Genomic DNA, 27,120 nt, shown 5'->3' with positions numbered 1-27,120 from the left:
ATATTGAATGTGATGAGCAAAGGGTTACAAAGTTAATCTCGGCAAAATCTTACATATAAAGAAAGATTGCCTAACACTATCACATAGACAATAAATGATAACAAGAAATGTTCACGATATACAGAATATCAAAGCTCGCCAAGATCAAAGGGGTAAAGGAAGGGATAACTATCCCTTCTTATATTAAGCTAGCTTATATTAAATTCTCTAAACAGGAGAAGAGTTAGGAGTGCATGCTTGAGCATAACAAAGGGGATATTAGTAACATATTATATATACCAACATAACACTATAAATATACAAAACAAAATACTATAAATGTATGTAAAATAAATTTTTTAAAATTTTGGAAAGACCTGGTTAAATACCAGTTTGGAAATATGATTGTTGATTTGCGGAAGAGACTACCTGGTAACATAACTGAGGTGAGATCATTTGATCATTTCAAGCATACGTTAGACATACATAAATAAGTTTGTGTGAAGGCAAATAGGTTCTGCAATATATAAGGGCCAATAGGCCTTTTACAGTTTCCTTAATTCTTACGTTCTTATAAAAAGAGATGATTATGTAAAGATTCCCGACGACTTTAACGTTGCCTTAATTCATGAACAAATATAAATGTGTTTTCTTCTGACAGGCTGGACCGCCCTTCACTACGCAAGTACATATGGTTACAATGACGTTGTGGAGCTTCTCCTAAAGGCCGGGGCAAACATCAACGCCATAAATAATGACGGTATGGGCCACACTAATTATGTGAACGACACTTCTAATTATATTGATTCTTATCCAATTTTTACTTGTTCTTATAATATTAGCATTTTTTGCTACAGTTAATTTTATATCTTGAAATGTATTGTAATTGCTCCTAGTTTCATAATTCTATTGAAATTAGTTTTATTTTGTTTATCACATTGGATCATTAATTGTACCGCTGCCGTTTAACCATAAAAGAGCCTACTTATGCAACCTTGTATTGACCCAGAACTAAATCTCTTACCGAGTATCAAATGACAATCATCACGTTAATGATTAAAAGTGGAGGTTATATACAGTATACGATGCAAACAAGGTATTAACACATTATCACAATGAAACTGTTATTAACTTGAATGTAATGTAATCTTCTTATGAGTGGCAAGTTGGTTGTTGTACTGAGAGATTGAATAGTGAAAATCACAGTTCCTAAAATAGTGGAGATTAGATAGGCCCCGGCCCCCAGGAAAGAATGGTCCCAACAGTGAATACTTGCTTGGCTAGATTAACTTCTGCTGTCTATGATAGATCATCTACTCCACTTCAACAGGATGAAACGATACTCCTAGCTTATTCCTTATTTATTAAACCCTCTAATAACCCCACATATACAAACTACACTAAATCACTTTACCACTCTACCTTACGTTAAACACCTTGGTCCACATAAGCCGGATGCAAGGTTTACAATTGCACACTAGGGTAAAGACTACTTGGTGAAGGGCACTTGTAAAAGCTCGAGGTAGCCTGGGTAAACTTGACCACACGTGGTTCTCCATTCACCCCAGAATACAATTAGGGATACCAAATCACTGGCTAAAAATACACACTCTCTTAAACATACACCTAACTAGTAGCACGGTAAAATCGGAGAAAGGTACTTATCTTGGACATAGGGTATAGAGAAAGGAGATGGAGGAGAACAGAGCCCACAGGAAAGGTGTAGTCACCACCACAGCAACCACAGAGAAGAACCAGCAAGCAGCTCTCTCAGCCTATAATGATGTTGCCGGCGGATATTCAACTGATCATATGGTAGCAATCATCACAAGTATTCCCAGACATTTATTACTAGTTACTTTAACAATTCTAAGACTAGCTGATATCTAGCTTTATAATATATTTAATAATCAACAAGCACAGAGTTTGAATGCTCTGTGAGTAACAAGATTCGTCTTATGTCTGGCAAGTTAGACGGGAACAAATGCATACCCAGGTTTTAAGAAGCCATGAATGTAAATGTTATTGTTAATTAAATATCCTTCTCACATGATCCAATCCTGTGAATTAAAGTCTACAATTTTTTAGAACTCAAATTGACCTCTGGTTTCCAATTAAGAACCCAGGGTCGTAACAGATCTCTAAGCAAACACTTTGATGATGTTAGTGACCTAATTGAATCTGTTGACAACAAATTCACCTTACCAAATTCAACCTTACTGAAACATGGTTGAAAAAAGATACAACTCAGCTCAGGGGGCCTGACGGCTAAGTGGACAGCGCTCGGGATTCTTAGTCCTAAGGTTCTGAGTTCGATCCCCGGCGAAGGCGGGAAGAAAATGGGCAGAGTTTCTTTCACCCTGATGCACCTGTTCACCTAGCAGTAAATAGGTACCTGGGAATTAGACAGCTGCTACGGGCTGCTTCCTGGGGATGTGTAACAAAAAGGAGGCCTGGTCGAGGACCAGGCCACGGGGACCCTAATCCCCGAAATCATCTCAAGATAAGTTCTTTCACATACCAAACTATGCGGCAATTCACAACTGTCGACCAATCCAGAAAGGTGGTGGTACTGCTCTTTACTACCACCAAGAACTGACATGCTAAAACGTAATTAGAACTAGAGTCACCTTGGGAGAGCATATCTTTGCCCGGTTCAGAGTCAAGGGTGCCGAGGCTCTTCTGACTGTGGAAACAGTTTACAGAATTCACAGATGTTACAGAATTCAACTCTAACCTTAAAAATTTGATACTAACGTTCAGACCTAACAAAAAACGACTAATACTATCAGGTGATTTTAATATTGATCTCTGCGAGAATGATAATCCTCAAGCTGCTAGGTTTCTCAACTGTGCGAATTCGTGCTTCATACCCTTGATCACTAAACCTACTAGAATTACTAAAACGACTGCTTCTACTCATGACCGCATCTGGACAAACATAACCTCTCCACTTATTTCAGGGATAATCACTGAGGATTACTAATCACAGATCATTACCCCACATTTCTTCTAACCAAAATTAATAAACCACCATTAAATGCAATGAAGATAAACTTTAGGCTGCACAGTGATATTCTATCAGCAACATTATTGCTGCTGCTGCCAATATCAACTGGGACACTGAATTTGGTAATATTGTAAACATCTACCTAGCGGTGCTAACATTTCTTCACTAAACTCTGAGCCTCTATAATACCCACTGTCCAATGCAAACCAAACAAGTCACCAATAACCGGTTAAACAATCCATAGCTTACTATGGGTAAGCCAATTAAATATGTCAATGAAAAACATGATTATAAGAAGTATTGGTTGGGGGTCATCTCCAAAGAAGTTTCAATGAGGTACTCAAAAATGCTGTCCAAAATAATTAGAAGAGCCAAAATAAACTAGTATGAAAATAAATTTCATCAAATTAAGATCACCATGAAGAAAATGTGGAACACTATTTCCCAATATTAGGATAAAAAAGATCTTGAATATATACTTGAAAATCTTAGATCTTGAAAACCGATACTCCAATCCAATGGTGATGGTGTGCTATCTTCCTCTGACACTGCTATTAAATTCAATAGTTTCTTCTCGTCTATTGGTACATCCCATGCAAATGATATCACAGCATCCTTAACATCCTTAACATTAGTTAAGTACTACCTTATAGGAAGCTTTCCAGAGTCTCTGTATCTAACTCCCACTAGTTCCTTTGACGTTAATGATAAGAACATAAGAACAAAGGTAACTGCAGAAGGCCTATTGGCCCATACGAGGCAGCTCCTATTCTATAACCACCCAATCCCACTCATATACAAGTCCAACCCGCGCTTGAAACAATCGAGGGACACCACCTCCACCACGTTACGCGGCAATTGGTTCCACAAATCAACAACCCTGTTACCGAACCAGTATTTACCCAAGTCTTTCCTAAATCTAAACTTATCCAATTTATACCCATTGTTTCGTGTTCTGTCTTGTGTTGATATTTTTAATACCCTATTAATATCCCCCCTGTTATGTCCATTCATCCACTTGTAAACCTCTATCATGTCACCCCTAACTCTTCGCCTTTCCAGTGAATGCAACTTAAGCTTTGTTAATCTTTCTTCATATGAAAGATTTCTAATTTGGGGAATTAACTTAGTCATCCTACGTTGGACACGTTCAAGTGAATTTATATCCATTCTATAATACAGCGAACAAAACTGAACTGCATAATCTAAATGGGGCCTAACCAGAGCAAGATATAGCTTAAGAACCACACCAGGTGTCTTGTTACTAACGCTTCGATTAATAAATCCCAGTGTCCTATTCGCTTTATTATGAACATACATGCATTGATCCTTTTGTTTTAAATTCTTACTAATCATAACTCCCAGATCCCTTTCGCAATCCGACTTCGCAATCCCAACACCATCTAGCTCGTATCTTGTAACTCTATCATCATTACCTAGCCTCAGAACTTTACATTTATCAGCATTAAACTGCATTTGCCAATCCTTTGACCATTTCAAAACCCTATCTAGATCAACTTGAAGTGATAGTGAGTCCTCCTCCGAATTAATTTCCCTACCGATTTTCGTATCATCGGAAAATTTGCAAATGTTGCTACTCAAACCTGAATCTAAATCATTTATATATATTATAAACAACAGAGGTCCCAGGACAGAGCCCTGAGGTACTCCACTAACAACATTATCCCACTCTGACTTAACCCCATTTATACTAACTCTCTGTTTCCTTTGGAATAGCCATGCCCTAATCCAAGTTAATATAGCACCCCCAATACCATGAGCTTCTATTTTTTTTAATTAGTCTTTCATGTGGCACTGTATCAAAAGCTTTGCTAAAGTCAAGGTACACAACATCACAATCCTTACCACTATCAACTGCCTCAACTATGCTGGAATAAAAAGTTAGCAAATTTGTTAAACATGAACGACCATTTGTAAAACCATGTTGCGACTCATTTATTAATTTATGTTTTTCAAGATGGAGACGAATTGTATTTGCAATTATCGATTCAAGTAACTTTCCCACAATAGACGTTAGGCTAATTAGCCGATAGTTTGACGCAAGTGATCTATCTCCTTTCTTAAAAATTGGTACCACATTAGCTACCTTCCATGACTCTGGCACTCTGCCTGACTCTATTGAATTATTAAATATGGTAGACAGTGGCTCGGAAAGCTCCTCTTTGCATTCTTTAAGCACCCTGGCAAACACTTCATCCGGCCCTGGGGATTTGTTTAGTTTTAGTTTTTCTAATTGTTTAATTACATCCTCCCTGGTAACTGCTAAACTAGTCAACCTGTCCTCATCGCCACCCACATAGTTCGGCTGAAGGCATATTGTTAAGTTCTTCTTTAGTAAATACAGATATAAAATATTTGTTAAAAATACTACTCATCTCCTTGGCATTATCCGTTATTTGACCTGTCTCAGATTTTAATGGACCTATCCTTTTCCTAGTGTTAGTTCGATATAACTGAAAAAACCCTTTAGGATTTGACTTTGCTTGCTCTGCTATGCGAACTTCATAGTTTCTTTTTGCTTTCCTAATCTCTTTTTTAACATTTCTAACTAGTTGTATGAATTCCTGTTCTAACCTGACTTCCCCATTCTTAATCCTTTTGTACCAAGCTCTCTTTTTACCTATAAGGTTCTTTAAATTATTTGTTATCCACTTTGGGTCATTAGTATTCGACCTATTCAATTTGTATGGTATACTACGTTCCTGTGCTTTGTTTAGAATATTCTTAAATAAGTTATATATTAAATCCACATCGAAATCCCCTTTTACGTCACCTATCACTGGGTTCATGTCTCGCTCTAAGACCGGCCCACACCCCATACCCAAGAGTTTCCAATCTATTTGACCCAAAAAATTTCTTAGGCAATTAAAATCAGCTTTTCGAAAATCTGGCACTTTAACAGAATTTTGTCCTACAGGTCTATTCCATTCTATGCTAAATCTGATTACTTTGTGATCACTGTTCCCTAGCTCACTCCCTATTTCGATGTCATTAATTTGTGTTTCCCTGTTAGTTAACACTAAATCTAAATCAGGTGCTGTCACAGTGAGAGGTTGTGTTAGCTGGAGCTCTGGAGTAACATTATTATTGCAATAATGGAAGGACTAGTAAATGATTTGGTGAGTTTGGTTGGAGTGAGTGTTGTGTTAGCTGGAGCTCTGGAGTAACATTATTATTGCAATAATGGAAGGATTAGTTAATGATTTGGTGAGTTTGGTTGGAGCTCTGAGAGCAGAGATGGATTCCCTGCGGGAGGAGGTACGACGGCTGAGACTTCGAAAGGAAACGAAGGAGGAGACTAGTGTTGACGAGACCTCATCGTGGAGAGTAGTGAAAAACAGGGGTCTTAAGAAGACCTTGAAAAGGCCGCCTACAGACGCCCTAAGGACGGCAAATTCATTTGCCGTGTTGGAGGACGAATGCTGTAGTGCGCCTGCAGCGAGGAACGGCGGAGCGCAGGCCCCTCAGGCTGCTCAGAATGTTAGGGCGGTACCGAAGCGAATTTTGGTTGTGGGAGATTCCCAGGTGAGGTATTTAGACAGAACGTTTTGTGCCAGAGATAGGGGGAACAGATTAAGGGTTTGCTATCCGGGAGCTGGAATTGGTGATATTGTTGAAAACATGAATGATATTATGACGGGAAATGGGAACAAACCCATTATTTGTATTAGTGCAGGGGGTAATGATGTTGGGCGAGTTAGGAGTGAGGAACTAATACAGAGATTTAGGACAGCCATTGAATTAGTTAGGAGCAAGGGAGGAATCCCGATCATATGTGGCATTCTTTAAAGAAAGGGAGTGGGAAATGAATGGATGTCGAGGGCACTTGGTGTCAATTGCCGGCTGGAAAGATATTGCAAATCAAATGCAATATCTTTCATAGACAACTGGGAATGCTTCTATGGAAGAAATGAAATGTATGCTCGTGATGGGGTGCATCTATCGAGGGCTGGGGTTGTTGCTGTTGTGAACTCGTTGGAACCAGTGGTTAGAGGTGTTTTGTTTGGGTTTAAACTGTTAGTAGATACTGGTATGGGAATTGATTTGGAGGAAGGAGGTAATAAAAGTATGTGTTCGTGGGAGAAAAGAATTGGCAAAATGATCAGGGAAAGAAAAGGGCCTCAAAATAACAATTCACTTAGGATATATTACACTAACAGTAGGAGTCTAAGAAATAAAATTAATGAATTAAATGCTCTTGTCTGCACACAAAAAATAGACATTATTGCACTTACCGAAACGTGAATGAACGTAGAAAATAGAGAACTATTAGCTGAATATCAGATAAATGGCTTTAAACTATTTCACACAGATAGATATATTAGACGAGGAGGGGGAGTAGCCATATATGTTAGGGACAATTTGAAATGTAGTCTCAAAGAGGGAATCAAAACTGAGCCACACACAGAAACTATTTGGATAGAATTAAACGAAAAAGCAAATAATATTATAATAGGAGTTATATATAGGCCACCAAATTTAGACAGAATGGAAGCAAAGCATCTATGGAATGAAATATCTAGAGCATCTAGATCTAACAGTATTTATGTCATAGGTGACTTTAATTTTAGTGGAATAAACTGGGTGAACAAAACAGGGAATAGTGAAGCAGAAGATTTTCTAGAATTAATTGGCGATTGCTTTCTTACGCAACACATTAAGGAACCAACGCGGGAAAATAATATTTTAGATTTAGTGTTAACTAACAGGGAAACACAAATTAATGACATCGAAATAGGGAGTGAGCTAGGGAACAGTGATCACAAAGTAATCAGATTTAGCATAGAATGGAATAGACCTGTAGGACAAAATTCTGTTAAAGTGCCAGATTTTCGAAAAGCTGATTTTAATAGCCTAAGAAATTTTTTGGGTCAAATAGATTGGAAACTCTTGGGTATGGGGTGTGGGCCGGTCTTAGAGCGAGACATGAACCCAGTGATAGGTGACGTAAAAGGGGATTTCGATGTGGATTTAATATATAACTTATTTAAGAATATTCTAAACAAAGCACAGGAACGTAGTATACCATACAAATTGAATAGGTCGAATACTAATGACCCAAAGTGGATAACAAATAATTTAAAGAACCTTATAGGTAAAAAGAGAGCTTGGTACAAAAGGATTAGGAATTGGGAAGTCAGGTGTGACGATAATCTCCTTCAAGAGATTGAGCCTGCTCTTCCCTCCAAAATTACGTCTTCACAATTATATAAAAAGACTATGGAAGAAATGTCCAACAACGACAACAACACCAGCACCAGCAAGGCTTGCCAGGGTGAGCAGAAACGTATGCAGCCCGCCACCTGTTCGGACCCAAATCACCAAACTACCCGTTGATCGCTACGGCTCCGCTGATTGGTCGCCGGTCTGGCTGCACCTGCACTCGCCCCCCAATACTACCTGATGTCTGGGGTCGCCCCAACATCAGTCCTCAGAATGTTCCGTGCTTTCGTAGCCAGCACTCCTCCCAGCTAGACGTTAGCGTGTACTGAGAGAGGTGGTGGCTTTAAGCCAATATTCCAGCACCTCCCACTTAACTTTTGTGTTGCACTTCTTATTATTTTGCCTTAACGTAACTTTCATTGTGTCATTTAAGTATTCTTATTATTTTGATTCATTGATTTTATTATAAGAATTTGTTTGTGCATTATTTTCATGTTTTGATTTATTTAACGTAATTAAAATTTCATTGTTAAAGTTTACTTGTGTTTTGTGTGTCTTCTCCTTACCTTACCACAGACGAAGTTCCAGTTTTCTATTTTTTTTTTATAACTATGTGACGAGGCCATACCCCTAGCCTTAAACAGCCGAACACCAACGCGTTACCGTCACAAGTTTTATGGGGGCCTGTCCTAGGAGCTTCACTCAGGTACTGGTGACAAGTGGTAATTTATGGTAAGCGTATTTAACTTTGTTAACGTAGCTTTACTATTTTTCATTCAATTTCATTTTTTATAAGGTGCGGTGTATTGTGCATTACGAGAGTAACATATAGTGAAGGTGAGACAACTTTGGATTACGTGGTGACTGTAGGCCTCAGTCATACTCTTAATTGGTCATCTCTCCCTCCATGTTATTACTCGTATTTACCATCTATGTCCCTTGAATATTTCTCATTCTGACAGATCATCATATTGGTACCCTGGTACTGTGGTCTGCCCCGGGTCAAGAGTACCCAATCTTCTGCAATCTGACTGTAGGAGGACAAAGAGGGCCATAGTTCCTCTAGCTCGAACTTTAGTTGCTGAATTGGGACCTCAGCAGCAGTTCTCGTCACCAGTTGACACCTCGCACCCCTACACGTCAGTCAGAGATGATGATACATACAACGGTAGGGAATTAGCTTATTTTTTCAGAGCACAAAAGTTCGCTAATTCTGTAAGTATCATATTAAATTCAGTGGGAAAAACTTGCTTTATGTCCTATAGAGACTTGGCAAGGTATGCCTACATCCTTGGACTACCAATTTTACTTTTGAAGCATTTAACTGTTTCATTTGTTTTCGAAACTTTGTTTCATTTGTTAGTAGGATTTTCTTGCCCTTATTCTCTTACATGAGTACCGGGTACAAGATTTCCTGCGCCCTTGATTTAATTTAATCATTTAATATCTTTCACTTAACGTTAATTGTTAAAGATCACACAGGATAGGTACCAGTTGCCACGTTGTCCTGTTTCTGACATTTCATTATTGAACATTCGTGTACCTTTATTTGCTAATTTCACCATGTTTCGTCTCCAAACTTTCCGTGCAAATCCAGCAGGTGAAATAGGGACTTTAAGTCGTGCCAAGAGGACTGAACTACAAACTCTTGCACATGAGTATCAACTAGAAGTTCCCTATCAAGCCAACAAAAATGACCTACACAACCTGTTGCTGGATTACTATTTAGAGCAAGGTAAGATAGACTCTGAAACTCATGAAACTTACTATATTGCAGATAAAACTGATTTGGCAACGCTGAAACTTAAACTAGAGCTGGCCAAGATTGAACGTGAGCAGCAAAGGGAAGCCCGCGAACAGCAAAGGGAAGCAGCTGACATACGAAGGGAAGAGATCGCCCTCAAGGAACGTGAGTTTGCAATGCTCCGTGAACGTGAACGCTTACAGCTTGAAACCAAACAACGCGAGTTGGAAATACAACGCGAACATGACAAGCAACAAGCGACTCTGGCTCTTGAGTGTCGTCAACGGGAATACACGTTGGAAACTTCACACCTCGCTCAACGCCAGCAAGCTACTGCCAATCTTCCCGTCAGTTTTAATATATCACATGCAAGTAAGTTAATGCCATCCTTTGTAGAAGCAGAAGTTGATGTGTTCTTTACCACCTTTGAAACCCTTGCTAATCAACTCAGTTGGCCTGTCGACCAATGGGCCACACTTCTCAGAGTCCATCTTACAGGTAGAGCTGCAGTCACACTCAGTACTTTGGCGTCTGAGAATGACTACTACACTCTGAAACAAGCAGTGTTGGACGCCTACCTCCTCTCTACTGAAAGTTATAGAAGGAAATTCCGTGACCACCTGAAGGCAAGTACCACTACCTTCCTCGAGTTTGCTAACACGAAACGGAGGTATTTCATGAAATGGCTAGAAGCAGCACATGTCTCTACTTTTACAGAACTCGTCAACCTGATGCTTGTTGAAGAATTCTTGAGACGTGTGCCGCCTCCTGTCCGCCTCTACTTAGCAGATAAAGAAGAAACCGACTACCTGAAGTGTGCTAAGTCGGCTGACACTTACAGCCTCATCCACCGGCTGACACCCGAACCATCCTCCAGTAAGAAGTCGTGGTACAGTTACGAGAAGGTGAGCCCCGATCAAGCTGGTTCACAACTGTACTGCAAGTATTGTAGACTCTATGGACATACCATAGACAAGTGTGGTAAGTCTCAATACAAGGGAACCACTGACCAACAACGACCCAAACCAACTCCTCCTAAGTCCGGTAAGCCTGTGATGAATGTTGGTGTTGATGTTAATGATCTTTCTCTTTTCAGTAACCACCTGTATACTGGAACTGTCTCTGCCAACGGTTCAAATCCGGAGGGACGTTTCAAATTGAAGATCTTGAGGGACACAGCGGCTCTACAATCGATCATCTTGAAGTCGGCTGTGCCCAACATAGTCTACACCGGGGAAACGGTCTTCATCACTGACCTCACTGCTACTACTCCATACCCTCTCGCCAGAGTCCACCTGGATTGTCCCTACGTGAACGGGGAAGTCCAAGTCGCCGTCAGGGAAAAGCCTTTTCCCATGCCTGGAGTGCAACTTCTCCTAGGCAACGACTTGGCAGAAGACCTGCAACCGACCAACCTGATCGTCATGGACAAACCCCAGGTGTGTAACTCTGTGCCAAGTAACCCTATTCTTGAGTATGTTCCAGCAGAGGTTCAAGAGAGTGATGATGTTTCTCCTCCGGTTCTCGTGACCACCCGTGCACAAGCCGCACGTCCACAGCCAGCTGACTCTACTGCTACCGCTGTCCCTCAAGACCCTCAGAAACTACCCCCGCATCTGACCAAGTTGGAGTTCCGTAAGTTGCAGAGGGAAGATCTTACTTTAACACCATTGTTTTTCCAGGCTGAGACTCAACCCGACAGTATTCCTGGGTTCTTCCTAGAGAACGACTTGCTCTACCGCAGATATAGACCCAGTAAACTGAAGGAGGAGGACGATTGGGCCAACATCGAACAACTTGTGATTCCCACCAGCCTGCGGCCCACTATTCTACACCTGGCCCACGGAGCATTCTCCCACTACGGCTTCAACAAAACTTACCATGGGATTCGTCAAGACTACTACTGGCCAGGTATGGTAAACAACGTCAAACAGTACGTAAAACAGTGTCATACATGTCAGATGGCAGGCAAACCGAACGTCTCCATTCCCAGAGCACCACTGATTCCCATACAGGTGCCTGCGGAACCTTTCCACAGACTCATAATAGACTGTGTTGGTCCTTTACCTCGGACCAGTTCAGGTAACGCCTACATCCTAACCATCCTGTGTCCTACCACCAGATTTCCCATAGCAGTTCCAGTGAAGAACATCACGGCTGCTACGGTTATCAAACATCTACTGAAGATCTTCACTCAATACGGATTTCCCAGGGAGATTCAAAGTGACTGTGGCACCAACTTCACCAGTGATCTCTTCAAAAGGACACTGGAGGAGTTCAACATCAAACAGGTATTGTCCAGCCCCTATCATCCTGCTTCACAGGGTTCTCTTGAACGTAGTCATCAGACCATCAAAGCACTCTTGAAAAAGTTTTGTAGTGAAACCTCAAAGGATTGGGATAAGCAGATTGACCTAATAATGTGTATTTTCAGAAGTCTCCCCAATGAGTCCCTAGGAGTATCTCCTTATGAGATGCTCTACGGCCGTAAGTGCCGTACTCCCCTTAAGGCTTTCAAAGACTCTCTCAGAGATGCCACCTTCAGTGAGCATCAGAATGTGCCCCAGTTTCTTCAAAACCTTCAACACATTCTAGAGAGAGTCCACCGCTTTGCTCATGATAATCTATTGAAAGCCCAGGTGAGAATGAAGACTCATTACGACCAGACCAGCAAAGTAAGAAAATTCAAGCCGGGAGACTTCGTCCTTGCTTATTTCCCTATCCCAGGTTCACCTTTACAAAACAAATTTTCAGGACCCTACTGCGTCAAAGAGTGCAGGAATAATAATAATTATGTGATAGAGACTCCAGATAGGCGGCGGAAGACCCAGCTGTGCCACGTCAACCTCCTGAAGCAATATAATGGTACTCCTCCCACTGTCTTGATTAATTGTTCTACCTTCACAGAACCCTACATCCACAGTGAGACCTTCCCAGCTTCTTCTCCCGAAAGCACTGACAAGGAGTCGGCGCTTTCTAATTCCAAAATCCTTAATGATCTTCCCAAATGCTTTCAGGATAATAATCGTGCTCCTATGCCCTCTTCTAATTCCACTCTCACCTCGTCAGATAAGCCCTTCATCCTCCATGTCGACGCCAATGGTACCGACGTGGGTGGTGTCGTGATGCAGCAACGAGGCGAGAAGAATACACCTGTCAGCGACTACTGCTACAAGGATCTACGGAACAATTGGCAAGGAGCTACTCTTCCTCATCCTGAAGCTTCAGCACTTCACTCCACACCTGAAAAGTGCTCGGTCCCCCATCAATACGGACCACACCACCCTACACCTCCTGCAGCACGCCCACTTCTCATCTCAACGTCTTCTACTATGGGCTTGCTACCTGCAGAAATTCAACCTGGAGACACGCTATACCAAGAGTCTGACAACATCTTAGCCCATGATCTCTCCAGAGTTTATGAAGTAGAAGCAACTCCATCCATTACTCCACCACATAACGACGTACTTCTTCCAGAACCGCAGGCTTCGGGGGAGAGTTGTGACGATAATCTCCTTCAAGAGATTGAGCCTGCTCTTCCCTCCAAAATTACGTCTTCACAATTATATAAAAAGACTATGGAAGAAATGTCCAACAACGACAACAACACCAGCACCAGCAAGGCTTGCCAGGGTGAGCAGAAACGTATGCAGCCCGCCACCTGTTCGGACCCAAATCACCAAACTACCCGTTGATCGCTACGGCTCCGCTGATTGGTCGCCGGTCTGGCTGCACCTGCACTCGCCCCCCAATACTACCTGATGTCTGGGGTCGCCCCAACATCAGTCCTCAGAATGTTCCGTGCTTTCGTAGCCAGCACTCCTCCCAGCTAGACGTTAGCGTGTACTGAGAGAGGTGGTGGCTTTAAGCCAATATTCCAGCACCTCCCACTTAACTTTTGTGTTGCACTTCTTATTATTTTGCCTTAACGTAACTTTCATTGTGTCATTTAAGTATTCTTATTATTTTGATTCATTGATTTTATTATAAGAATTTGTTTGTGCATTATTTTCATGTTTTGATTTATTTAACGTAATTAAAATTTCATTGTTAAAGTTTACTTGTGTTTTGTGTGTCTTCTCCTTACCTTACCACAGACGAAGTTCCAGTTTTCTATTTTTTTTTTATAACTATGTGACGAGGCCATACCCCTAGCCTTAAACAGCCGAACACCAACGCGTTACCGTCACACAGGTTAGAACAGGAATTCATACAACTGGTTAGAAATGTTAAAAAAGAGATTAGGAAAGCAAAAAGAAACTATGAAGTTCGCATAGCAGAGCAAGCAAAGTCAAATCCTAAAGGTTTTTTTTCAGTTATATCGAACTAAGACTAGGGAAAGGATAGTGTTACGGTGCCCTCTCGTATTTCTTTCGTTTGCCGGCTTAAAGAGTCATATCAGCTCTCCCTACTGATTCTCTGAGGTTCAGGGAGTCTAATGATATATGTGGCGACCAGACCGGCTGCCAGTTAAAGGAAGGAAGTTACATTATAAGTTGTAAATAAGGGGAAATTGGCGCCCTGATATAAAATGAAAGAGTATCCCCTAAGGCAGATATGACCTTTTGGAAGGGACACTAGCCGATCGCGGATTGGCCGACTTAGGTCGCGGGCGACAAATCAGGGCCCGCCATGACGTCACCGAGTGCCCCGGGCGGCGCCATCGTCAGAGTTGATCCGACCTTGGAAGCGACAGGACGCACCTCGGTCTGCTCTCAAGGATTAGAGGCTCTACAAGCCTTATTCAGTGGATTAACTAGCCATCGCAGCCCTCCATAAGTTATTGGAGACCCTGCGCTTCTGGGAAGCAAATAAGGAACCAAGTTCATTGAGCAGAGAAGTGCCAAACTTGGAAAATAGTCGGCGACGACGCTGGGGCGGCGCCGCTGGACGTGAGGTCTGGGAGGTGCGGCGGGCAGGCCTAGCTGTGACCGGGTCACATCCACTGAGGGTCTTGGAAGGACGACACCGTGCCTAGGACAAGGAGCAACGCCTTGTGGAAGGGGCGAGAGTGGGAAAAATAGTGATTAGCTCAGCGCCCATCGATGAACCAGGATTGGGGCAGCTGAATCTCAGGGATTGGAACGGCGACGACGCGAAGGCTCCACGACACCTGAGGACCTGTGGAACGTCCTGGATCGTCAAGGATCGACCCAAGGAAGCGTGGGAACCTCACACCATCGAGGGACAGGCGTCGTGAGCCAGGAATGTAAGGTAGATCATTTTCCCCCCCATTACCCCTTGTATGATTAGGCTAGTTAGGCCACAATATTTACTTATGTATGTGGCAGCAGGACTTTAATAGTAGAATAGGCTGCAAGGCAGCTTGTGTCCAGGACTGTCAGAGAGGACAGTGTGTATTGATGGCAGGACAGTGAAGAAGAGGCGCCGCCGTGGTGAAGAGGCCCTCCTGTGAGAGTGTGGGACTCCTGTCTTTTTGCCCAGTTGAAGGAGTGTTGGAGGTCGTGGAAGAAGAGGCTGACGATCTCCAGACTTATTATCCATATTTCCATATTCATGTATTACTTGTGATTGTGTGTGTGTTCATGTAATTTGCATCAGTAAATTCACACATTTTATCACTGTGTTTAAGTGTGCCTCCATTATGATATTTTCTCTATGAGCATACACGAAAGTTATCATAGTACCACATAGGGGACACAACGTTCTCTATAGAAGTTCTTATTGCCTGGAGGGTGGTAAAGACAGCACAGACTTACGTAAAAGTGTACCCTTAGCCATCCGATCAGTATCGGTGCCTGAATGGTGGCAACTATTAACGTAGTGGCTAGAGAGAGGTAAAGCCACACAGACCTTCCTGGGAGAGTACCCTGGGCCAACAGTTTAGTAGCAGATCTATGGGAGTAGCAATCTTCTGGCTACAAACAATATATAATACACCCACTGAACTGCACCGCTGGGGTGCAGATATAATAACCCAGCTGGCGACCTTGCTAAGAAGAAGATAGAGAAGACAGGCGGGAAAGGAGTTCCTGCAACCTTTTTGTCTGGCAGGCAGGACTCAGGGAGGTTATTGTTATGAGGTAAGCCTGAGTCTTCCTTCACTCCTCCACGGGTCTAGGCCGGAACTGTTAACAGCAGTTTCCCCGTGTTTGACTGAAGGGCTTCCAGGGTGAATCAGTGGCACCCCCTTTTGTGGTGGAAGCAAAGACCTGCGGAGGTGGGCATTGTTGGTCCTCTCTTGTGTGACCAAGGAGACTCCGGTGAATCCCGGGAGTCGGAGGGGCTGAGTATTTGGGCCTTTTGAGCCCCTAGCCGCCGAGTGCTAGCCAGAGCCCCGGCCACCACCACCCCCACGTGACAATAGGTCCATTAAAATCTGAGACAGGTCAAATAACGGATTGCCAGAGTTTTGGAAAGTTGCTAATGTGATACCAGTTTTTAAGAAAGGAGATAGATCACTTGCGTCTAACTATCGACCAATTAGCCTAACGTCTATTGTGGGAAAGTTACTCGAATTTATAATAGCAAATAAAATTCGTCTTCATCTTAAAAAGCATAGGTTGGTAATTGAGTCGCAACATGGTTTTATAAATGGCCGTTCATGTTTAACAAATTTGTTATCTTTTTATTCTAGCATTGTTGAGGCAGTTGATAGTGGTAAGGATTGCGATGTTGTATACCTTGACTTTAGCAAAGCTTTTGATACAGTGCCACATGAAAGACTGATTAAAAAGATAGAGTCTCATGGTATTGGGGGTGCTATATTAAGCTGGATTAGGGCATGGCTATACCAAAGGAAACAGAGAGTTAGTATAAATGGAATCAAGTCAGAGCGGGAAAATGTTGTAAGTGGAGTGCCTCAAGGCTCTGTCCTGGGACTTCTGTTGTTTATAATATATATAAATGATTTAGATTCAGGTTTGAGTAGCAACATTTGCAAATTTGCCGATGATACGAAAATCGGTAGGGAAATTAATTCGGAGGAGGACTCACTATCACTTCAAGTTGATCTAGATAGGGTTTTGAAATGGTCAAAAGATTGGCAGATGCAGTTTAATGCTGATAAATGTAAAGTTCTGAGGTTAGGTAATGATGATAGAGTTACAAGATACGAGCTAGATGGTGTTGTGATTGCGAAGTCGGATTGCGAAAGGGATCTGGGAGTTATGATTAGTAAGAATTTAAAACAAAAGGATCAATGCATAAATGTTCGTAATAAGGCAAATCGGACACTTGGATTTATTAATCGCAGCGTTAGTAACAAGACACCTGGTGTGGTTCTCAAGCTATATCTTGCTCTAGTTAGGCCCCATTTAGATTATGCAGTTCAGTTTTGGTCGCCATATTATAGAATGGATATAAATTCACTTGAACGTGTCCAGCGTAGGATGACTAAGTTAATTCCCCAAATTAGAAATCTTCCATATGAAGAAAGATTAACAAAGCTTAAGTTGCATTCACTGGAAAGGCGAAGAGTTAGGGGTGACATGATAGAGGTTTACAAGTGGATGAATGGACATAACAGGGGGATATTAATAGGGTATTAAAAGTATCAACACAAGACAGAACACGAAACAATGGGTATAAATTGGATAAATTTAGATTGAGGAAAGACTTGGGTAAATACTGGTTCAGTAACAGGGTTGTTGATTTGTGGAACCAATTGCCGCGTAACGTGGTGGAGGTGGGGTCCCTCGATTGTTTCAAGCACGGGTTGGACAAGTATATGAGTGGGATTGGGTGGTTATAGAATAGGAGCTGCCTCGTATGGGCCAATAGGCCTTCTGCAGTTACCTTTGTTCTTATGTTCTTATGTTCTTATGTAAGAGCATTTAGTTCATTAATTTTATTTCTTAGACTTCTACTGTTAGTGTAATATATCCTAAGTAAATTGTTATTTTGAGGCCCTTTTCTTTCCCTGATCATTTTGCCAATTCTTTTCTCCCACGAACACATACTTTTATTACCTCCTTCCTCCAAATCAATTCCCATACCACTATATACTAACAGTTTAAACCCAAACAAACACCTCTAACCACTGGGTCCAACGAGTTCGCAACAGCAACAACCCCAGCCCTCGATAGATGCACCCCATCACGAGCATACATTTCATTTCTTCCATAGAAGCGTTCCCAGTTGTCTATGAAAGATATTACATTTGATTTGCAATATCTTTCCAGCCGGCAATTGACACCAAGTGCCCTCGACATACATTCATTTCCCACTCCTTTTCTTGGAAGAATGCCACATATGATCGGGATTCCTCCCTTGCTCCTAACTAATTCAATGGCTGTCCTAAATCTCTGTATTAGTTCCTCACTCCTAACTCGCCCAACATCATTACCCCCTGCACTAATACAAATAATGGGTTTGTTCCCATTTCCCGTCATAATATCATTCATGTTTTCAACAATATCATGTTTTCCCCCTATCTCTGGCACAAAACGTTCTGTCTAAATACCTCACCTGGGAATCTCCTACAACCAGAATTCGCTTCGGTACCGCCCTAACTTTCTGATATAATTCTTTCTCTTAAAATAGTGTTAAAAAAAAATCTAGAATTTTAACTCCGGCCATTGCAATGCTCTACAACCAATCACTTGAACTTTATACCTTTCGTGACATTCTAAAAAAAGTGAGTGTAACCCCAGTCCATAAAAGTGGTGATCTCACTGAAGTGAACAATTTCACACCTCTCAATCCTGCCAACCTTGTCTAAAATATTTGAAAAGTTAATCTTTAGTTAAGCAGCTTTACTCCTATCTAGCCAAACAAAATATACTTAGCTCGTGCCAAAATGGCTTCAGATCCCCCAAAAAAGCACTAATGATGCATTGATTAGTATGATTAGCTTGATTCATGCAACTCTTGATAAAAATTAGTACGCTGTTGGGTTACTTGTTGATCTACATAAGGCTTTTGCACTGTTAACCATAATAACCTTCTTCATAAATTGCAATACTATTGGGTCAGAGGTCACTCCCTATAATACTTTCAGTCTTACCTCAGTAACAGGCTCCAGTATATCTCCTTGAATGATTCCATTTCTCCCACCCTACCCATCAACATTGGTGTTCCACAGGGCAATATACTTGGCCCTCTCGTCTTTCTCGCCTACATTAATGACGTTCCAAATGCCCCTCAACCTAATTTTATTTGTAGATGACACAACCTTCATTTTCTCCAGTCCTAACCCTCTTACTCTAAATGACAGTGAACTAAATAAAGTCCATCTTCAGCTAACTGCTGACAAACTTACCCTTAATACCCTATTAATATCCCCCTTTGTTATGTCCATTCATTCACTTTTAAACCTCTATCATGTCACCCTAACTCTTCGCCTTTCCAGTGAATGCAATTTAAGCTTTGTTAATCTTTCTTTACATGAAAGATTTCTAATTTGGGGAATTAACTTGATCATTTTACGCTGGACACGTTCAAGTGAATTTATATCCATTCTACAGTATGGCGACCAAAACTGAACTGCATAATCTAAATGGGGCCTAACCAGAGCAAGATATAGCTGAAGAATAACACTAGGTGTCTTGTTACTAACGCTTTGATTAATAAATCCCAGTGTCCTATGTGCCTTATTATGAACATTCATGCATTGATCCTTTTGTTTTAAATTCTTACTAATCATAACTCCCAGATCCCTTTCGCAATCTCAACACCATCTAGCTCGTATCTTGTAACTCTATCATCATTACCTAGCCTCAGAACTTTACATTTATCAGCATTAAACTGCATCTTCCAATCTTTTGCCCATTTCAAAACCCTATTTAGATTAACTTTAAGTAATAATGAGTCTTCTTCCGTGTTAATTTCCCTACCGATTTTTGTATCATCTGCAAATTTGCAGATGTTGCTACTCAAACCTGAATCTAAGTCATTTATATATATTAAAAACAACAGAGGTCCCAGGACAGAGCCTTGAGGCAGTCCACCAACATTATTATCCCACTCTGACTTAACCCCATTTATACTAACTTTCTGTTTCCTTTGGAATAGCATGCCCTAATCCAACTTAACATAGCACCCCCAATACCATGAGCCTCTATTTTTTTTAATCAGTCTTTCATGTGGCACTGTATCAAAAGCTTTGCTAAAGTCAAGGTACACAACATAACAATCCTTACCATTATCAAGTTCCTCAACTATGCTGGAATAAAAAGATAGCAAATTTGTTAAACATGAACGGCCATTTGTTAAACCATGTTGCGACTCATTTATTAATTTATGTTTTTTCAAGATGAAGACAAATTGTATTTGCAATTATCGATTCAAGTAACTTTCCCGCAATAGACGTTAGGCTAATTGGCCGATAGTTTGACGCAAGTGATCTATCTCCTTTCTTAAAAATTGGTACCACATTAGCTACCTTCCATGACTCTGGAACTCTGCCTAACTCTATTGATTTATTAAATATGGTAGACAATGGCTCGGAAAGCTCCTCTTTGCATTCCTTAAGCACCCTGGCAAACACTTCATCCGGCCCTGGGGATTTGATTGGTTTTAGTTTTACTATTTGTTTAGTTACATCCTCCCAGGTAACTGCTAAACAATTCAACCTGTCCTTGTCCCCACCCACATATACTTGTTCGGCTGAAGGCATATTGTTAAGTTCCTCTTTAGTAAATACAGATATAAAATATTTATTAAAAATACTACTCATCTCCTCGTCATTATCAGTTATTTGACCTGTCTCAGTTTTTAATGGACCTGTCCTTTCCCTAGTCTTAGTTCGATATAACTGAAAAAACCCTTTAGGATTTGTCTTCGCTTGCTTTGCTATGCGAACTTCGTAGTTTCTTTTTGCTTTCCTTATCTCTTTTTTTAACATTTCTAACCAGTTTTACGAATTCCTGTTCTAAACTAACTTCCCCATTCTTAATCCTTTTGTACCACGCTCTCTTTTTACCTATGAGGTTCTTCAGATCATTTATTATCCACTTTGGATCATTAGTATTCGATTTATTCAATTTATATGGTATACTACGTTCCTGGGCTTTGCTTAGAATATTTTTAAATAGGTTATATTTTGAAAAAACATCGAAATCCCCTTTTACGTCACCTGTCGCTGGGTTCACGTCTAGCCCACACCCCATCCCCAAGACATTCCAATCTATTTGACCCAAAAAATTTCTTAGGCTATTGAAATCAACTTTTCGAAAATGAGGCACTTTAACAGAATTTTCTCCTACAGATCTATTCCATTCTATGCTAAATCTGATTTCTTTATGATTGTTTCCTAGCTCACTTCCTATCTCCATGTCCTTAATTTATGTTTCCCTGTTAGTTAACACTAAATCTAAAATATTATTTCCCCGCATTGGTTCCTTAATATGTTGCGTAAGAAAGCAATCGTCAATTAATTCTAGAAAGTCTTCTGCTTCATTATACCCTGTTTTGTTCACCCAGTTTATTACACTAAAATTAAAGTCACCCATGACATAAATACTGTTAGATCTAGATGCTCTAGGTATTTCATCCCATAGATGCTTTGCTTTCATTCTGTCTAAATTTGGTGCCTATATATAACTACTATTATAATAATACCTGGTTGATACCTGGTTGATGGGGTTCTGGGAGTTCTTCTACTCCCCAAGCCCGGCCCGAGGCCAGGCTCGACTTGTGAGAGTTTGGTCCACCAGGCTGTTGCTTGGAGCGGCCCGCAGGCCCACATACCCACCACAGCCCGGTTGGTCCGGCACTCCTTGGAGGAATAAATCTAGTTTCCTCTTGAAAATGTCCACGGTTGTTCCGGCAATATTTCTTATGCTTGCTCTATGCTTATTGCTTCGATAGAATTCTTGGTGACTCGGATACTTTTGATATCGTTCGCCTTATGCGTTTTTGTTCTCGTATTGGCATCCTTGGTGATATTTAGCGCCCTCTGATTATTTTGCGTATTTGATGGTGCTACATAGCCTTCCCGGTTTGGTGCCTTCTTTTGATAATTACTTACTTACTATGCTTATTGCTTATGCTAATATTTGCTTTTTCGTTTAATTCTATCCAAATAGTTTCTGTGTTTCTGTGTGTCGCTCAGTTTTGATTCCCTCTTTGAGACTACATTTCAAATTGTCCCTAACATATATGACTACTCCCCCTCCTCGTCTAATATATCTATCTGTGTGAAATAGTTTAAATCCATTTACTTGATATTCAGCTAATAGTTCTCTATTTACTACATTCATCCACGTTTCGGTAAGTGCAATAATATCTATTTCTTCTGTACAGATAAGAGCATTTAACTCGTTTATTTTGTTTCTTAGACTTCTACTGTTAGTGTAATATACCCTAAATGAATTGGTATTAGGATTGGGGAAGGAGGATTGGGAGGAGAATTAGTGAATAGGATTGGCCGGCGATGGAAGGGCAGTGTCCCTTGCCTAAGGACCCTTGACTCGAGTTTATGGCAGGAAAGGGCGGAGGGGAAGGAAAGATGAGGCGACAGGGGAGGGGAGGGGGGAGGAGAATGAACAAGGAAGGGGGAGACGAACGAGGGTAAGGGGAGAGGGGGGAAGGGGAGAAGCTATGGTCTGTGCAACAGATCACTACAATGGCACTTTACATGGAGGAGTGTTAGACACTCTCACTGATTTAAGGCAGAAGTTTTGGCTTCCACAGGGTTGTCAAACTGTTAAAACACTAATCAAATCTTGTGTGATCTACCATGGGTATGACGCTCGGGTGTGTCCTTATCCAGGACCAACACCATTACCTAGAAAACGAGTTATACACCTTCGTCCTTTTGAGACCACAGGGGTAGATTACACAGGACTCCTTATTTTAACAGGCATTCCGGACAAAATACTGGTGAAAGCCTATATATGTCTCTTTACATGTGCCACTACAAGAGGTGTACACTTAGAAGTAACTTCTGACATAAGCGCAGAAGCTTTCCTACAAGCCTTTTCGAAGGTTTGCGGCATGTCAATCCTGCTCCAAATTGATGATCTCGGATACAGGATCCAATTTTGTGGCAAATGAAGCCTGCCTAAGGGAGATATGGAACCATATAGAGGTATGTGCAGTCTTAAATAAAAAACAGTGCCACTGGAAATTTATACCTCCCAGAGCACCGTGGCAAGGTGGATTCTATGAATGAATGGTAGGCACTGTGAAACGATGCTTCAGAAAGGCCCTACATCGCCAAAAAATTAGCCTTGCCGAACTCCAAACCATTGTCACTGAAATAGAGGCACGAGTCAACAACAGACTACTAACCTATCTCTCAGATGATTGCTCACAAAGAGAGCCACTGAGTCCCTCTCATCTGTTAAGTGGTGATCTTCTTAGTCCTCTAATATCTGTAAAGGATAAGGATCCAGAAGACCCATCATATGTCGGAAGGAACGACTTGGTGGAAAGTTATAAACATCTTTCTAGAGTGATAGGCAGGTGGAATGAAGTGTGGACTCGTGAGTATCCAACTGCTTTAGAGAGTACCATTATGGAGCTGCAAACCCCTACAACAAAATCCATTTAAAACCAGGTGATCTTGTTTTAGTGGACAACAGCGGACCGAGGTCAGAGTGGTCTATAGGCAAGATTGTTGATGTACACCAAGATCACCAAGGAGTACTAAGAATAGTTAGGGTCCAGTGTCGAGGCACGACCACCCTAAAAACTCTAGAGAAATTAATTCCTCTGGAATTGACAGAACATGAAGGTTCTCCATATATGAACTTAACTGAGGTTCCAGAAGAAAATAACTCTACAAATCCTAGCACTCATCCATTAAGGAATGCAGTGCAATAATATAAATTTAAGCTTAAACAATACTTTAACTCTGCATAAGTGCGGGTGAAGGTCGTTTGAGGTTGAGGTCATTTCATGAGTCTGCAGAGATAATTCAGTGTCTATGTAATTTAACAGTTACAAGTTATTGCGACCCAAACCCCTGAACTCACTGTAGAACTGAGAGACTCCATGATCTTAGATGACATAATGATTAATATTTTAATTACCAAACAGATGTTCCCATGATAACAGATTAATGACTTAGTTTCATACCAGTTCCACAGATCCGGGACATCCGTCATGTACATACTAACGTACAAACTTACTAACATGTAATGAATTTATATCTTCAAGGGAGAGCATCAGGTACGTTAGTACTGAAGCATGAATTGCGACCCATATTTTCTCGCCCCCGGAGTTATGTCAAAAATTTCTGACACCCAAATACTAACCCTTAGAATGATAAGATAAATTTTTTGTGTTAGGAATTCAAATTTACTAACCCTACTAACCAGTAGTATAGTACATCCAAATTCTCATTAACATTTATGCCGGTTACATCAGCCGCCTAATTTCTATGAAAATTAATTATTTATATTACTCGAATCAAACCCAGTCTAACCTTGTTGAATTTATTAGGGAATATTGACTAAAGGTTGATTTAATTCAATTTAGTAAATTATATCGCTGTTTATCAGTAAAGACTTCCACAGTTACGATCAGCTGATCCAGTATAAACAAAAGTCATGAACTGAATTCCATCTACGTATATATGTAATTTTATCTAACGTCACTTAGGTTTAGTGATATATGCAGAGAAAAACAACCTGTTGCTACCTGGAGTACGTTATTATGACGTAAATTAACATCGGCAACGTTTCAATTAAATAGGAAACCAGAATAAAATATCGTGAAATTTATTCCACGTTCATACCATCCGGCACTATATGGTGCGCGGATCACTTGCAGAGACTTAGCTAGAGAGCGAAGCCATCTTGATCTGTGTCCCGAGGCAGGCGATTGTCATTATCTGTTATATGACTCATGTGAGCATTATCGGACCTCAGACTTTGCTACCAGCTTCGCCTTCATTGTGGACACCGCATCCGGTTGGCTAGAAACCCATATTCACTTTGGTGTGGCCATAATATTGAGTTTTTTGGGTGTCCAATCGTTACGCAGCATGAAGATAAAAAAACACTGTAAGTGTGTTTTCCATAATCAGAGGACTCCATTTTCAATGTGTATTTGTGGAGATACACACAATTATACAGAAATTATATAATATTAACTTTGCAGCGTGGAGTTATCTACGAGAGAAGCTCATCCCCGTTCTGGTGAATCACGTGTCTGCCGAGACAACACGTCTAATCAAGATTAGACGAGTTACAGAGTCTGTAACTCGTCGTCTGTAACTTACAAAGTCCAGAGTCTGATGTATTCTACGTACACGACTAGACAGCTAAAGACTCATTTCAATAATAATAGACAAGTTAGTGTACTAACCCTATGACTAGAATTTATTAAAGATTTATATTATTGAAATTATTTTCATGTTAATATGGGATATTCCACATTAACAGTGGCTTGATGAAAAACGAATAGCAACCCCTCACTTGTCTGGTGCCCTTGGGAGGTGGGGATATTTGAGGTGTATATATACCTCGAAATCTCTACTTCTTTTAAGGGTGTGATGTGGTGTAGTGGGTTAAGGCGTACTAGTTATGGCAGCTACTGGAAGGTAGTTGTGAATTCTGGGTTCGAGGCCCCCTGGTGAGTGTTGTCCAAAGATTGTTAATCTTCACTTGTGGTTTAAGCAAGTATGGGCTTATAGCATGGACACGAGTTCTCCCACATTAACAGTGGCTTGATGAAAAACGTATAGCAACCCCTCACTTGTCTGGTGCCCTTGGGAGGTGGGGATATTTGAGGTGTATATATACCTCGAAATCTCTACTTCTTTTAAGGGTCTGATGTGGTATAGTGGATTAAGGCATACTAGTTACGGCAGCTACTGGAAGGTAGTTGTGCTTTCTGGGTTCGAGGCCCACTGGTGAGTGTTGATCAAAGACTGTTAATCGTCACTTGTGGTTTAAGCAAGTATTGGCGTATAGCATGAACACGAGTTCTCCCACATTAACAGTGGCTTGATGAAAAACGTATAGTAACCCCTCACTTGTCTGGTGCCCTTGGGAGGTGGGGATATTTGAGGTGTATATATACCTCGAAATCTCTACTACTTTTAAGGGTCTGATGTGGTGTAGTGGGTTAAGGCATACTAGTTATGTCAGCTACTGGAAGGTAGTTGTGCTTTCTAGGTTCGAGGCCCACTGGTGAGTGTTGACCAAAGATTGTTAATCTTCACTTGTGGTTTAAGCAAGTATGAATATATATATATATATATATATATATATATATATATATATATATATATATATATATATATATATATATAATATGTATATATATATATATTAAATATGACCGAAAAAGTGTGTTTTCCATAATCAGAGGACTCCATTTTCAATGTGTATTTGTGGAGATACACACAATTATACAGAAATTATATAATATTAACTTTGCAGCGTGGAGTTATCTACGAGAGAAGCTCATCCCCGTTCTGGTGAATCACGTGTCTGCCGAGACAACACGTCTAATCAAGATTAGACGAGTTACAGAGTCTGTAACTCGTCGTCTGTAACTTACAAAGTCCAGAGTCTGATGTATTCTACGTACACGACTAGACAGCTAAAGACTCATTTCAATAATAATACACAAGTTAGTGTACTAACCCTATGATTAGAATTTATTAAAGATTTATATTATTGAAATTATTTTCATGTTAATATGGGATATTCCACATTAACAGTGGCTTGATGAAAAACGAATAGCAACCCCTCACTTGTCTGGTGCCCTTGGGAGGTGGGGATATTTGAGGTGTATATATACCTCGAAATCTCTACTTCTTTTAAGGGTCTGATGTGGTGTAGTGGGTTAAGGCGTACTAGTTATGGCAGCTACTGGAAGGTAGTTGTGAATTCTGGGTTCGAGGCCCCCTGGTGAGTGTTGTCCAAAGATTGTTAATCTTCACTTGTGGTTTAAGCAAGTATGGGCTTATAGCATGGACACGAGTTCTCCCACATTAACAGTGGCTTGATGAAAAACGTATAGCAACCCCTCACTTGTCTGGTGCCCTTGGAAGGTGGGGGTATTTGAGGTGTATATATACCTCAAAATCTCTACTTCTTTTAAGGGTCTGATGTGGTGTAGTGGATTAAGGCGTACTAGTTATGGCAGCTACTGGAAGGTAGTTGTGCTTTCTGGGTTCGAGGTCCACTGGTGAGTGTTGTCCAAAGATTGTTAATCTTCACTTGTGGTTTAAGCAAGTATGGGCTTATAGCATGGACACGAGTTCTCCCACATTAACAGTGGCTTGATGAAAAACGTATAGCAACCCCTCACTTGTCTGGTGCCCTTGGGAGGTGGGGAT

This window comes from Procambarus clarkii, chromosome 20 (assembly GCF_040958095.1).
Source record: "Procambarus clarkii isolate CNS0578487 chromosome 20, FALCON_Pclarkii_2.0, whole genome shotgun sequence".
Taxonomy (NCBI): domain Eukaryota; kingdom Metazoa; phylum Arthropoda; class Malacostraca; order Decapoda; family Cambaridae; genus Procambarus; species Procambarus clarkii.
Note: the sequence above shows the minus strand (reverse complement) of the source record.